The 13,873-nt window shown below is 45.7% G+C and overlaps 1 protein-coding gene across 3 annotated transcripts in view; it reads left to right on the plus strand.

The window, feature by feature from the left end:
* The first annotated feature begins 1,683 nt into the window (after positions 1-1,683).
* Positions 1,684-13,873, plus strand: part of TEX2 (testis expressed 2) — an 87,773-nt gene continuing 75,583 nt past the window's right edge. The window contains exon 1 of one of the 3 annotated variants that reach the window (XM_035103963.2): positions 1,684-1,843. The gene's annotated coding sequence lies outside the window, so the exon portion shown is untranslated. Of the gene's footprint in view, positions 1,844-1,866; positions 2,030-2,076; positions 2,687-13,873 lie in introns of those variants that run through there. The other 2 variants (XM_035103966.2, XM_035103964.2) reach the window with 2 other exon arrangements.

Raw genomic sequence — 13,873 nt, forward strand, 5'->3', positions numbered from 1 at the left:
CAGTTTGTGGAAGTTCTTCCACCAAGGAATTGCAGAGATGGAAGGGACCCTGAGGGTCACCCAGTCGAACTCCCTGCAACCAACTGTGATACTTCAGTTGGCGGAATATGGCTCAAGGCACCGGAGATTCTATACTCCTCCAGTCCACAGCCTATCCATGGTGCAACTTTATGACCGAGAGGAAATAATTCCTCTCCCATTAGCTTGAATGGGAAGGAGGAGAATTAAAAAGTAGTCAGCTCTGCATCGGTTGCCATTTCACCATGACAGAGCACAGGATATGGTGTAACTCTGGGGCGCAGGTGGCGCTGTGGTCTAAACTACTGAGCCTCTTGGGCTTGCCGATCAGAAGGTCGGTGGTTTGAATCCTCACGACAGGGTGAGCTCCCATTGCTCTCTCCCAGCTCCTGCCAACCTAGCAGTTCAAAAGCACACCAGTGCAAGTAGATAAATAGGTACCGCTGCAGCGGGAAGGTAAACGGCATTTCTGTGCGCTCTGGCTTCCATCACGGTGTTCGGCCAGAAGTGGTTTAGTCATGCTGGTCGCATGACCCGGAAAGCTGTCTGTGGACAAACACGGCTCCCTCTGCCTGAAAAGTGAGATGAGCGCCCCAACCCCATAGCCGCCTTTGACTGGACTTAACTGTCCCTTTACCTTTACTTTATGGTGTAACTCAGCAGCCCTGAAAGCTGCCCCTTTATTTGTCCCTTATCTATTTACCGGTACATAAGCTGACACATGCTTTTGACTCAGCATAGGTTAAATTGCCTGCAGCTGGTGGAGGTGAAGGGGCTCAAAATGAGGTAGCTGCCTTAAATAAGAGGATGTGGATTGCTGAGAACCTGTTATCTGGAGCCCCTAACAGTTGGACTTACTAATGGTAAGTGGCTACCAATTATGATGGGTAAACACAGACAGTAGGCTCCTGAATTTCTGAATAGCAGTTCTTGGGGTTTGGGGTTCATGAGTAGGAGAGGACCACTGCACTCATCCCACCTATGGGATTCCTAAACGCACCTGAGAAAATAATGCTGGACTAGATGGGCCTTTAAACTGAACCAGCAAGGCTCCTCTAATGCCCTTATGTTCATCTAAAAAAACTATACATTAATGCTTTCCCCCCCTTCATAACTACTGTATTGTTTTAGTTACCTTTAACTTGTTTTAAATATTTTCATGTAACAATTTCTTTTAAGTGGATGCAAGCCCATAATAATACCACCATCATCAACAACATTCCTAGCCACTCAGTTTTTTTCAACACACTTGTTCAGGAACAAGTCCCACTCTGAACACAGCGAGACGTCTTTGCACAAACTTGAATAGGCCTCTCTGCCACAAGGTTCAAGTTCCAATCTCCTCTGAATCTCACAAGCGCATCTTTAGCAGGGACTTCTGAGTATGGATGTCTTACGGCAATAGCCCTGCGATACGAACTTGTAACTACAAATTATCAGTTTATGCATAATCAATATAGAATGTAACAATCACATTTAGATGTGAAATAAATGGCCCGCTTTTATGGCCATTGACAGCAGCGGGGACCCCGTTGGCTGAGAGAGTGCAGCCGGTTTTGTTCCCATCTCTTCCTGGCCTTGTACGTATGCCTTTAACCGGGAAGCCGGCCTCCCCGGCAGACCCAGCCCATCGCCGGGCGGGGCTGCCCCGGCCGCCCGCCCGCCTTCGTCGCTCTTCTCTTCCCATAGCGCGGCCGCCTGACTTGGGCTGGCAGCGGCGAGCTGAACCGGCGCGGGGAAGAAGGGAGGGAATCGTAGCCGCCCTCCTGCCTGCCTCCTCCGGGCAGTGTTGCGCCATGCGATGCCATGAGCTGCCGCAGATAAGGTAAACGGGACGGAGCTGGAGCCGCCTTCCTGCTACCGTAGGGTAGCTCAAGGGGCAGCAGCAGCAGCAGCAGCAGCAGCAGCCGAGGAGCCCGGGCAGAGAGGCGCTCCTGCAGCAGCCCGCCTGCTCGCCTCGCTCTCTCTCCACTCTGCGGCCGATGACAGCGCGAGTGCTCCGGCCTCCGAGGTAGCAGAGCCGGGCTGGGCCTAAGGCTTGCCGCTGGGGTACGAGGGAAGCGAGGGCGCCGCGCGTCCCCGGGGATTGCACGTGGCGCCGCCGCCGCGGGTAGGCGAGCCCACCGAGGCTGCCCGGGGGAGCAGAGGCGTGGGGCTGGTTAGGGGATGCAATGACCGTCGGTGGGGTCGGTGGGGTAGGGCGAAAGCGACTTCGAGACGGCGGGGCTGGGCTCCGGCACCTGTTTTGTCACGCTGGGGGGCTCTGGTGGGAAACGGAGAGAGCGCCTCTGAGCCTAGCAAGAGTGCGGTGGTGCTCTCTCTCCCTCACCGCGACAGAGAGTTCAGGGCTGCACCTCGGAAGGAGGTGTTGAACCTTTCACTTGGCCTGCGCGGGCGGCTTGTTTGTTGACGTTCCCGTGGCGAAGGGGTGGCCTTTTCGTCTTCTTTTTTTCACTTTCCCCGCCCCTCCCACACACCCCGGGGGAAGTGTGTGAGGCGCTGCTGGAATTGGGGACTGTGAGGCTTAATTGGGACCGTGGCTCAGTTCTCCCGGAACTTTTCTTCCGTCGGTTCTGAGATATTTGGAGCGCCTGAGGAAGAAGCAGCATTGTGTTTCTGAAGACCACGAGTCAGGTGTTGGGCCCGAGAGTGCGACCTTCTCAGAAAGGTTGGAGCTGCTCTCAATTCCGCCACCCCCTTAAGAATCGCTGCAAAGAGGGGGTTTGGGAACCTCGGTTTGCGCCTTCGGTTCTGGTAGGGAGGGATGCCTTAGAAAGAGGTCTTAAAGAGGCCCCTTTAAACAAAACAACTGCGAAGCGCGGAAGTGTGCATGCCAATGACAAACTTAGTTCGTCTCTAAGGTGCTACTAGAAGGAATTTTTTTATTTTGTTTCAACTACGGCAGACCAACACGGCTACCTACCTGTACCTAGAACTTTGGATAGCTGAGTTTCTTGAGAGTGCCCTCATGGGGTTAGTAGGCAATTTGATCTGGCAACAAGTTTCCTCTCCTTCGAAACTCCCATTCTTCTAGGCGCATTTTGCAACCCAGAATTTCATCAGCACAAACCACTTCTCAGTTCCGGGCACAATATATTGTGCCTGAAATTGAATCAAACTGCGGAGTTGAAGGAAAGGAGGACCTTTATCTGCCTCCCCACTTCCAGCTACTCTCTAAATACTGGAGAAGAGACCCTCTCAAGGATATTAGGGGGTGGGCAGGGGAAGCACTAGACCATGTGGGAAATGAACTTAAGATTTTAGCTGTAGTTCATTTATTTTCAGCTTTGTATTCTTGCTCTAAAACAGCGCACCTAGACATTCCATTGTTGTGCCCGTAACCTCGGTTTAGCTCCTAGCTTTCCTATCTCTGTTTCTAACACTGCCTCACAGTGATGGGGCAGATTTTGGATGGATATAGCAAAGGAGCAAAGCTTCCTCTGATGTTCCATGTAGATAGATCGACTCCAAAAGTCACAACTTTTTGGGGTGTCAGTGACCTGCAGCCTTGCTGTATTGAGAAGTGGGTTTAATGGGAGGGCTTTGATTTATTTCTCTTGTGGGTGAAGTTTATAGGCCTGCTGTGTTCAGCCACAGGGATGGCAGAAGAACACCTGATATTCTCTCTCTCTCTCTCTTTTGCTGTGTGTTGGATTGGTCTGTGCTGTCCCCGACTATTTTGGTGTGTGTCTGCATACTACAGTACATACATCTGAGTTCAGGCAGTGAGCAATGCCGGAGCACCAGCACAGGAAGGGAGGGGGGACTGGCCTAGGCTCATCACAAATATGGACTCTGTCGTGTTCAGTTGTTAGAGCTGAATTGGATTTTGATCTGCTTAGACTGTATAGCTTGTGGAGCCGTTTTCTATTTGCTCTGGTACAAAGATTAAGATTTGGCCTTCTAAAGCTTTAAGGCTGCAGAAGTAGGAGGGACGTTGTTCAGACAATCCTGCCTCCTGCACAGCTATCTCTGTGTTTCTAAAACACTTCAAATTGGTAACGTGAAGTAAAATAAATAAATCAAATTTGCAGTCACTTTAGTAAAACTTCAGCTTTTAGTTACCACAACTTTAACTCCCCCCGCTCCCCCCCCCCGGCTAAAAAGTGGCTTTTAAAGTTCCATGAGAGAAGCAGAATACCAAGTAACTTTTAATGTCATAAACAAATATGTATACCAGATAAATCACTTCAACCCATTTCTGGCGGCACCATCTCACAAAAGTGCCACTTGTAACTTCTGATTTTAAAGATGCAGAAAGGCATTTTATGTCAAATCCTTGCTGAACCTCTCACATGGATACTATTACCTATTGCTTTGTAATACTTCAAAATTTTCTTAATAATAAATCAAACCAAGTCCCTTTCATTATCCTTTCTGCAACCATGACATCAGTAAAGCTATATATTCCATGTGTTCTTGAATGGTTCCCCAAATACTGTCACTTCACTTTCCACTTGTAGGGCTACTTTCCACAAGAGATGCTTTAGTCAGTTTTAGAATCCCCCATTTGTATATTCAATCTAGTTTTCATTTGTTCTAATCTTAACATTTGTGCATACTTCTAACTCATTGCTATACAGAGTTGAATTAGACCACTGATTTGAGTGGGTCTAACCGTGTCTAACTCTGCATAGCACTGAGTTGTTTGAAATACCACACACTATTTTTTAGGAGCCACAGACATGCCCTATCTTGGAGGACAATCTGCTACCATTGCATATTTTCAGGTTGCATGTTCAACTTTTGTAGGAGTAAGCTAATATGTATTCGCAAGATTATTCAAATTTGGTAGCCATATTTCCAGGGACTACCACCTGAATTAAAAATGGCTAAGTGTTTGACTCACTGAATTAACTGTGTTCACAAAACAGAGCTGTCCTGCATGCAGAAAGCAGCTAGGCTCAAATCCTCAGCATTTTCAGGTAGGGCTGGCTGGGACAGACTACGGGGAGCTGCTACCTGTCAGTGTGCAGACGATAACTGAGCTAGTTGGACCAACGGTCTGACCTGTTATAAGGCTTGTGTTCTTTTTAAAGTTTGAAATGATGATGCTGTTTTGTTCGTGTGTGTGTGTGTGTGTGTGTGTGTGAGAGAGAGAGAGAGAGAGAGAGAGAGAGAGAGAAAATGCTTCCTGTTCTAAATGGAGGGGGGGGCGGATGCTGCTAAGTGGCTTCCTAAGATTACGGAAAGAGAAATAGGGAGTTTTAGTTAGAATCATTCTGGAAGAACTAAGGAAAGGGCAAGAAATGATGCAGTAAACTTTGTTGTCGATTGCTGGGCATGTGAAGCACTGAAGAGAGATATCAAGGGCTGTAGATGAATAAAAAACCACCAATAATTTGAAATGAGAATGAGCAAAATGATAGGGTTCCTGAAGGCCACTCGCCATCCCTATTCTTACTGTACTAGATGAGTTTGCCTTTCATCAAATTACTGTGGTTTTGCTTTCAGTCACAGGTACCTGACCTGTATTGTCCATGGCACTGACAAGCCTTTTCACTTGTCTGCGTGGAATTCATTTTGGCCGTGGCATATTAGCTGTGTTATGTAATACGGAATTTGAGAACGTTCCCAAGAAAACGTTAAAGATAGCTTTCCCTTCTAACAATGTGCTAAAGATTGTAAGCCGGTTATATCACCCTTGAGAGGAGGCGTTCCCTCTTCATTCAGAATTCTAAAAAAAGGCTGAAGTTGCGCAAGTGAAGACTGAAACTCTTTTTTTATTAATATATAAAAAGTTGACATCCCTAATAGAAATGGGCTTAAAAAGAGAAAGAGGTAAAGTTTCCTTGCCTTTGCAAAGGGTTACTGGGTGGTGAAGACATTTACTGGAAAGTCCTATGCCACATGATTTTTGTGGACTGCCGTGCTGCTTATTAGGGTAGAAATTTCCTTGCTTGGCTGTGTTAATTTGCTGTAAAATAGCACACGGTGGATAGAAATATAACAAGGTTGTCTGTGTTCATTTCCATGCAATCTCAGATATATCAGTGAAGACTGAGTTCTGTTAAGGCACATATCAATTGTCCCCAATTTGATCTTTGGCTCAAAACTTTAATAAGTGAGGCATTGCAACACACAGGAGACCGGCCAGCAACTCTGGATTATATCGTATTTACTGGGCATAATCTCGATTCTAGTTGCAGTACAACCCTAAGGATGATTTATTGGAAATGTACTTAGTACAGTGAGGTCTTGCTCCTTGGTGGAGATTGCAGCCATGGTGAAAATTGCCAGGAGAAAGCCGGCTGCGGGTATAAATTTGTGTAAGACTGGGGATCTGTCATGGATTAAAGTGCTGGTGTGTTTTATTACAAAGAGTGTAGTAGAGGAAGTTCATTATTGTGACGTTGACTAATGCAGCCTTGCAGATTTAGTCCACATTGTATTCCCATATTAAGGTAGGTAATTTGTGGCCCGCCAGTGACTTCAAAATAATAATGCGCTGTTCATATTTTTCAGAAGTCTTTGCATCTGCTTGCCTTGATACAGTTCTTATTTGTCAAAGCAGGCAGCTGTTCTCAAGCCTGGCAACATTTTGCATGGGAGATACAGGTTTAATGCACTAATCTAATGCCTTCCACCCCACCCTTCAAAGGGATTGACCTGTGGCAGCCCTTTCTGTCTGTCCCCAGACCACGTCCCTCTCCAACTCTGCTCTCTTAGGGTGCCTTTGCCAGGCTGGAATGTGTAATTGAACTCTGATATTGCCTCTTGCCTGCTTAGACGGAGGGATAGAGAGATTGTGCATGTGTTTGTGTAGGGAAAAAACCTTGCTTTTCTGTGGCTGCAATGTGGCCTGCTGTACAGAGGCAAGAATCATGCAGATAATTGCCATAAAAACAGCACAGTTGTGGCATTGGAACATGACACAGGAGTGTGGAAAGGAGTAAGTGCAAGTCAACCCAGCCAGATGGATAGGGTATAAAGAATAAAATTATTATTAATATTAGCTTCTGTGTAAGATGTGAAGATAGATGGCGCACGGTAGCATTCTTAAATTGGTCCACCAGTATGTAGGCTAGTTTCCCCTGCTCTGGTGTCTCCAGTTTTTTCTTGGACTACAGCTCCCATAGTGCCTGATTGTAGTTTGTGCTGGCTGGAGATGATGGGGATTGTAGCCCAGCAACATTTGGAGGATTCCAGAGTGGAGAAGGGTGATACACACCATGATGAATAGACGCTTATGAGGCGAGGAATGCCCTCTGCCGCTCACTTTCAGCTAAGGTCATTGACCTTTTGTTGGCTTGTCAAAACAGCAACTAGGTCAAGCATCTAAACAGCCAATTGCCTCATCGCTAGTGGTGAGTAATTGCCTGAGTGATCCGGCAGCATGATTCTGTAAACCAGTTCTGTTTTGCTTTTAGGCCTACAAATGACTAACATAGCATCTCCTGTGCATGTATTTGCAAAGCTGATCTAGGCATTTCAAACTTGAATTCTAAGCACCATTGTAATCCCTTCTGCTCAATCTATAAATATTGAATACCGTCCTGTTCACTCAAAAGTTTTTTCTCTTAGGGTTATGGTGGAATTCCGAGTTGTGCGATTACAATTGTTCTGCCATACAGTAAACTTGGGTGTCCAGCTGTTTTTGGACTACAGTTCCCATCATCTCTGACCACTAGATCTGCTAGCTAGGGATGAAGGGAGTTGTAGTCAGCGGGAGACCCCGGAAAAAAATAGTATGGTGGAAGTCACCTTATATTTGCTGACTTGTTGAATGAAATGAGACTTGCTTCCAAGGATTCTGTTGTGTATTTACAATATGTCACGTGAAAGGTACCAAGAGAATGGTAGAATAGGGATAAACCGCTGGGAGGTGGCGGAACTTGGTACGGTATACTCCTGAACCAGGGACACCCAAGGTGGTGTTCCCCAAATGTTGCTGGACCCCAGTTCCCATGAGCTCCAGCCAGCACGGCCAGTGATCAGAAACAATGGGAGTTTGAATCCCATTGTGGAATCCTGAGAGCACCACCCTGGATACCCTACCTTCTGACTTGGCAGATGTGCAGCATCTCTTAAGAGCTGGCCCTGCCTTTGCTGAGTAACACGGCTTCACAATCTGGTTTCCGTGATCTTTATTCCCCGTGGAACATGTTAAATGGAGAACATGGATCACAAGGCACCAGCAAGCAACTAACTTTTAAGTGTGTACAGGCTGCAAATGCTCACCCACTGACTGACCCTTGATTTCCCTTAATTTGATTATAGGGCTAGTTAGCTTGCTTACATCAATACGATTGCATTCTGTCTTTGTACCTGCAAATATAGATGCCTACTCTCGCTGCCTCCCAGATTAATTAATGGAAAATCTCCCTTGCACAATTGCTTCCCTGCAAGGGAAGAAAGAAAAAGTGCTGCAGATTTGTTTCCAAGTGAATTCATCTTACCTAAACAAATCTCACTGAGTAATTATGATTGTTTTGTCAACACAGTAATGTTTTACTATTAAGTATGATTCTGAAATGATTTCCCCCATGATTTCTATGCATGGGAGAAGCGTAAGCGTGGACAAGCTCTATATTATGTGTCATTGAATCTGTTGGTTTTTTTGGGGGGGGAAGGAGGGAATTCCAGGTGCTTGGAGGGGTTATGAATATTCAAATTACACCTGAGCTTTTAAAATGTTCTGCTTGGCCATCCCTGTGCTAGTCAAATCCCACTGATTTTACAATTTGTATAGCACTTCATCCCCCAAGTGTTTTTATTGACATTTTGATCGAAGTCTCTGGTATTAAGTATCCCATTTACGGCTGTGGCTGTTTTGCAGTGCAGTTTAAAATAAACTAGGCCAACAAACTGGGACTCAGTCTTGGTATGTGGCTCTCGGGTCCAAGAGTTCACCAGGCAAGGCTGCAGTCCCTCTTGGCTGTTACCTGAAATTTCTGACACATGCTGAGCATTAAAACTACTGCAGAACTTTGACCAGCTGATGCTTCTTCACTGGGTGGAGTGAGTGAACTTAGAAACTGCACTGAGGGTTTTTTGTTTTGTTTTACAACTGAGTGGTATATAAAATTTATGAAATAACAAACAAATACATGTGCCAGGTGATGCTGGCCTTCTGGAGCATATTGGTATCTGGTGATTCTAGTTGAACGCAGCCTCTCTCCTTTTATTGAAGTCACTAGACATTTAGTGAACAAATAAGATACTTCTTTGATTCTCTGGCTTCCATAGAAGCCAAGGTTCTTACCGGCAAATGTGTATTTCAGACACAATTAGGTCTATCTAGCACATGTCAGCTGCAGAAAATACATGTTTTCTTCTTTGCTTGTGGTGAGATGGTTATGTCTATCTGTTTGCCAGCCCACAACTTGGCTTCCAGCATGCTGCTGCAGACCACTTCCAGGTGATGTTCCTAAGCCTCTGCAGGTGGCTGAATGCAAGCAGCTCTTTCACTGTGGGCGGCCAGAGCTTGGCACGAACACAGATAAAATAAATGTTTCTGTATGCCTGCCACATGCAGAACTGGCTATGGAAACAGGTGCTAGCTAAGGCTGCCCATTAGGGAGAACGAGGCGGCCACCTCAGGTCATGATGGCAGGTGCTGGGGGTGATGGAGACGGCACTGGCTGGGCCCAAGTATTTTCTTCAAAGCTCTCTCACCTGTTCCCCTCTGCATCTCGTAAGCTAGCTTGCTGCCCTTGGGTGCTGTGGAGGAGGCTGTTCCACCAGCTTCTGTATGTGAAAAGGGCGGGGTGGGGGGCCGTGTCCTTTGCCTTGGGTGGCAAAATGTCTTGGGCTGGCCCAAGCCCAATATGGCGCTTTACATCGCGTTCGTCTTGTTGCAGAAAGCTGTGGAAATTGACAGCAGTTCTTAAAATCAATGATTTCGGAATTGGGTGACTTTATGGCAGAACCTGGTAAATGTTGATGTAGAACTGTAGCGATATGAACATTCTTACTAGCTCCCCCCCCCCGCCCCGTCCAAATATCTGTGGGATCCAGACGTCAACAGTTTTACTTTGTTCTGTAGTCATATAAATTTATGGCAGAAGCAAGAGGAAAATATCCCAAGGTTAACGTATTGTGCTTTTAGAGCTATTCCAAGGGTATTTTCCTTTTATTCTACAGGGAGCAGGCTCCCCACGCCCTCACTTTCATATAAATTAATTGATAAGCCATGCTTATTGCTCAGTTGTGTTGGTACTCATTAACTGACTAGACTCCCTGGAAACAGACTCCTTGGAAATGACCCTGATGGAGGGCACAAGGAGAAGGGGGCGACAGAGGACGAGATGGTTGGACAATGTTCTCGAAGCCACCAACATGAGGCTGACCAAACTGTGGGAGGCAGTGGAAGACAGGAGTGCCTGGCGTGCTCTGGTCCATGGGGTCGGACACGACTAAACGGCTAAACAACAACAACAACTGACTAGAATATGGGATGTAGCTGTAGACAGAAATTCCCAACCTCTTGTCTTAGGCCACTGCGAAGGCACAGCAGAGAGGGAATGTGATCAAAGATGTTAAATTAAGGACTATCAGTTCCAGAGCTCATTCCCAGCTTGACGTTTGTGCAATTTGATCTTAGCCACTTCAGTACTGAATGATAAGAGTATATCATCATGCTTGAGGAGCAGTTGTACCTTTTGGGACTGTTTCAAGACTGGGTTTGGGTCAAGCACAGAATGGAACTGTAAAAAAAGGAACCTGTCTCTTTCTTTCTAAAGCACCCAACTCTTGGAAGACAGCTTCTTCGCACAGAAATAGTTGCCAGTGTTTATAAAGTCTTGCAGAGAAGTCATGTGGATGTTTTGGCACTGGCACCCTGGGCTGCAGGCAAACACTGCAATCCTTATTTTAAAGGGCAGAGGCCACCTTTCGAACACCTTGGGTGGAATTCCAAAGAATTACTTAAGATATGTTTAAAGGCTTGGGCTCAACCAGTGGGATTCTGATCAGTTGGTTTCTGTATCATAATCATGATTTTTTTTTCCTGAAGCTCCCTTCAGTTTCAGAACACCGCTTTCCGTGGGAGGCAGAGGTGGTTGCCAGCTCCCTGCAAAATGCAGCTTCAATGCCCGCTTTGGGTACCCAAGAGTGTTGATAGGTAATCCTGCTGTGCATTTAAATTGTAGTCTAGGTCGGAAGCTGTGGCCAGGATTCCTTGAGCTCTTGGAAATTCCGAGATGAGAACAGATCACCTGAAAATGCAAATGTCTGCTCCTGTAGGCTGCTAGAATGGAAGCGGTGTGTTTCTGGGAAAGCTGTTTATATCTTCTTGGGGTGGTGCCAGTTCATGTAGGTGATACTTAATAGGTAATCCTGAAACCTGATAAAAGTACAAACTGCTACTCTGGAAACTTTTGCCATCTCTTCTCACACAATTGCCTTTTCTTCTGTAAGCTGAGGACAAAAAGGGTATATGAGGTTTTTTATATTAAAAAAAAAACGAAAACGAAATCTATGACTTAACCTTCGGCTTGATCTAAAAATGAGGATTTGCCTCCGTGAGTCATTAATACTGTTGGTTTTTAAAGGCCATGTGCTTTGATCCTGTTCAAGTCAGGCCACTTTCAATTACATTATGCTGCTCTCTGTGCTTTGTCTTATGAGGCAGGGGCTGGCAGAAGAAGGTAGGTTTGGATCTGCTGGCGTGATTTGTAGTAAATCGGCACAGATTCCTGACTCCTGATTGTTTTAGCCATATCAGCAGCAAAGTTAACTCCCCTCACTGCCTACACTAAACTGCAGAAATGAATGAAGATTTTTGTATGAGCTCTGTTCATATCTGGAACTGGAATTCTGTAATTCTTCATGTGTGTAGTTTTGCATCAGGCACTGATTGATAGCTCTTAAGCAAATAATAATAATTTTATTAATTGTATCCCTTGCATCTGACTGGGTTGCCCCAGCTGCTCTGGGATCGGCTTCCAACATATACAAAAACATAATAAAACATTAAAAACTTCCCTATACAGGTCTGCCTTCAAATGTCTTCTAAAGGTTGTATACGGTAGTTACTTACCTCCTTGACATCCTGATGGGAGGGTCTTTCACAGGATGGGCGCCACTACTGAGAAGGCCCTGCTGGATCACACTGAAGTTCCAGAATTCTGTTCTCAAAGTGGCCAACCAAAAAACCTTGGGAAGCCTGCAAGCAGGACATTAGCACAATAGCCCTTTCCCTGCTTGGAATTCCCAGCAACTGGAATTCATCGCCATACCACCTCTGATGTGGTACACAGCCGTCATGACAAGTAGCTGCAGATAGCTTTATTCTCCATGAACTGGTCACCATTCTAATAAGAAAAATGAAGTAGGTCCTATAAGCCTGAAGTCTATGGTGTTATTCATCTCTGCAGTAGAATGAAAACAGCATGCTGCACAGCAGGAAGCAAAAGCATTATATTGATGGATGAAGATATCAGCGTTTACTCCTGTAGATATGCTAGATTTATGGAGGTCTGTTTTATGCAAGCAGCAGAATGAGGTGGTAGAATGGACTGTACGATTTCTGGCTGCATGTTGAGGAACTCGCCCACCAGAGGAACTCCCTGCAAGCAAAACAAAAAAATAGTGCGAAAGAGTCTGTAGCCCCAGCCCTTATCTGGTCTACTAGTTTTCTGCTTGCTCTGGAGTCCTTTATGTTAAGGGGGCATTCAAAACTGTGAGCTCACATCTGCAAATTGAAGTGGTATCATACCGTGTCAGAACCCAGTTGCGTCAATCTGCATGTGCAATCCAGGCCTGACTAAATAATGGGGGAATCCACATGGAGTTTCTGAAAGGTTCCTGTGATGCACTGGTGCAAGGTTTGACACCTAAACATCTGCAGAGATGTTGGGATGCCACTGCAGGGATCCTAAGAAGCTTGATAACTCAGGTGGCTGTAGTGTGTTTATGACTGGCTAAAAAGAGATGCATAGCTACCTTTTAATTATTGCTACTACTTTATGGTGCTGGAGGAGACTCTTGAGAGTTGCATGGACTGCAAGAAGATCAAACCTATCCATTCTGAAGGAAATCAGCCCTGGGTGCTCACTGGAAGGACAGATTGTGAAGCTGAGGCTCCAATACTTTGGCCACCTCATGAGAAGAGAAGACTCCCTGGAAAAGACCCTGATGTTGGGAAAGATTGAGGGCACAAGGAGAAGGGGATGACAGAGGACGAGATGGTTGGACAGTATTCTCGAAGCTACCTACCAACATGAGTTTGACCAAACTGTGGGAGGCAGTGGAAGACAGGAGTGCCTGACGTGCTCTGGTTCATGGGGTCACGAAGAGTCAGACACGACTAAACTACTACTACTACTACTACTACTACTACTACTTTATGTATATCAAACATTACTACTTTATGGGCTTAATGCTATTTAATGAATAGTGAATGCATTGAATGTTGTTAAGCTGTGTTTTGGTGTTTTTTTTAATTGGCAAGTCCGTGTTGCCTATACACCCTTACCTCAAACTTCCATTTCCCAAAAAGCTGGATGAAATGTTCTCTCCACCACCTACCCACCTTTGGATTTAAAATGTATGGAAATCTTGCATCTGTGGTCCAAGATACCTTAAGCCAGCGATGGGGAACCTGTGGACCACAATATGTTTTTGCTCACTGGCCTCAACCAGCAGAATTGATGGTCAGGGATGATGGGACTTGTAGTCCAGCCCTTAGTTGGCTACCGCTGACTCGAGCCAATGTCATTTGTTTTGATGTGTCGTAGTACCATACATTGCACAGGAGAATTGTGCTTCACGTTTTACGTTTGAGCATAACAAAGCCGATGGCAGATGATTGTACATGTGATGTAGCTGCTTTTCTAAAATGGGAAAAAAACCTAGGCTTGATTCTGCAGTATGTGTTTCTTTTTAACCCAGTGGTTCAATGGATGGAAAA

Source organism: Zootoca vivipara, chromosome 2 (assembly GCF_963506605.1).
Source record: "Zootoca vivipara chromosome 2, rZooViv1.1, whole genome shotgun sequence".
Taxonomy (NCBI): Eukaryota; Metazoa; Chordata; class Lepidosauria; order Squamata; family Lacertidae; genus Zootoca; species Zootoca vivipara.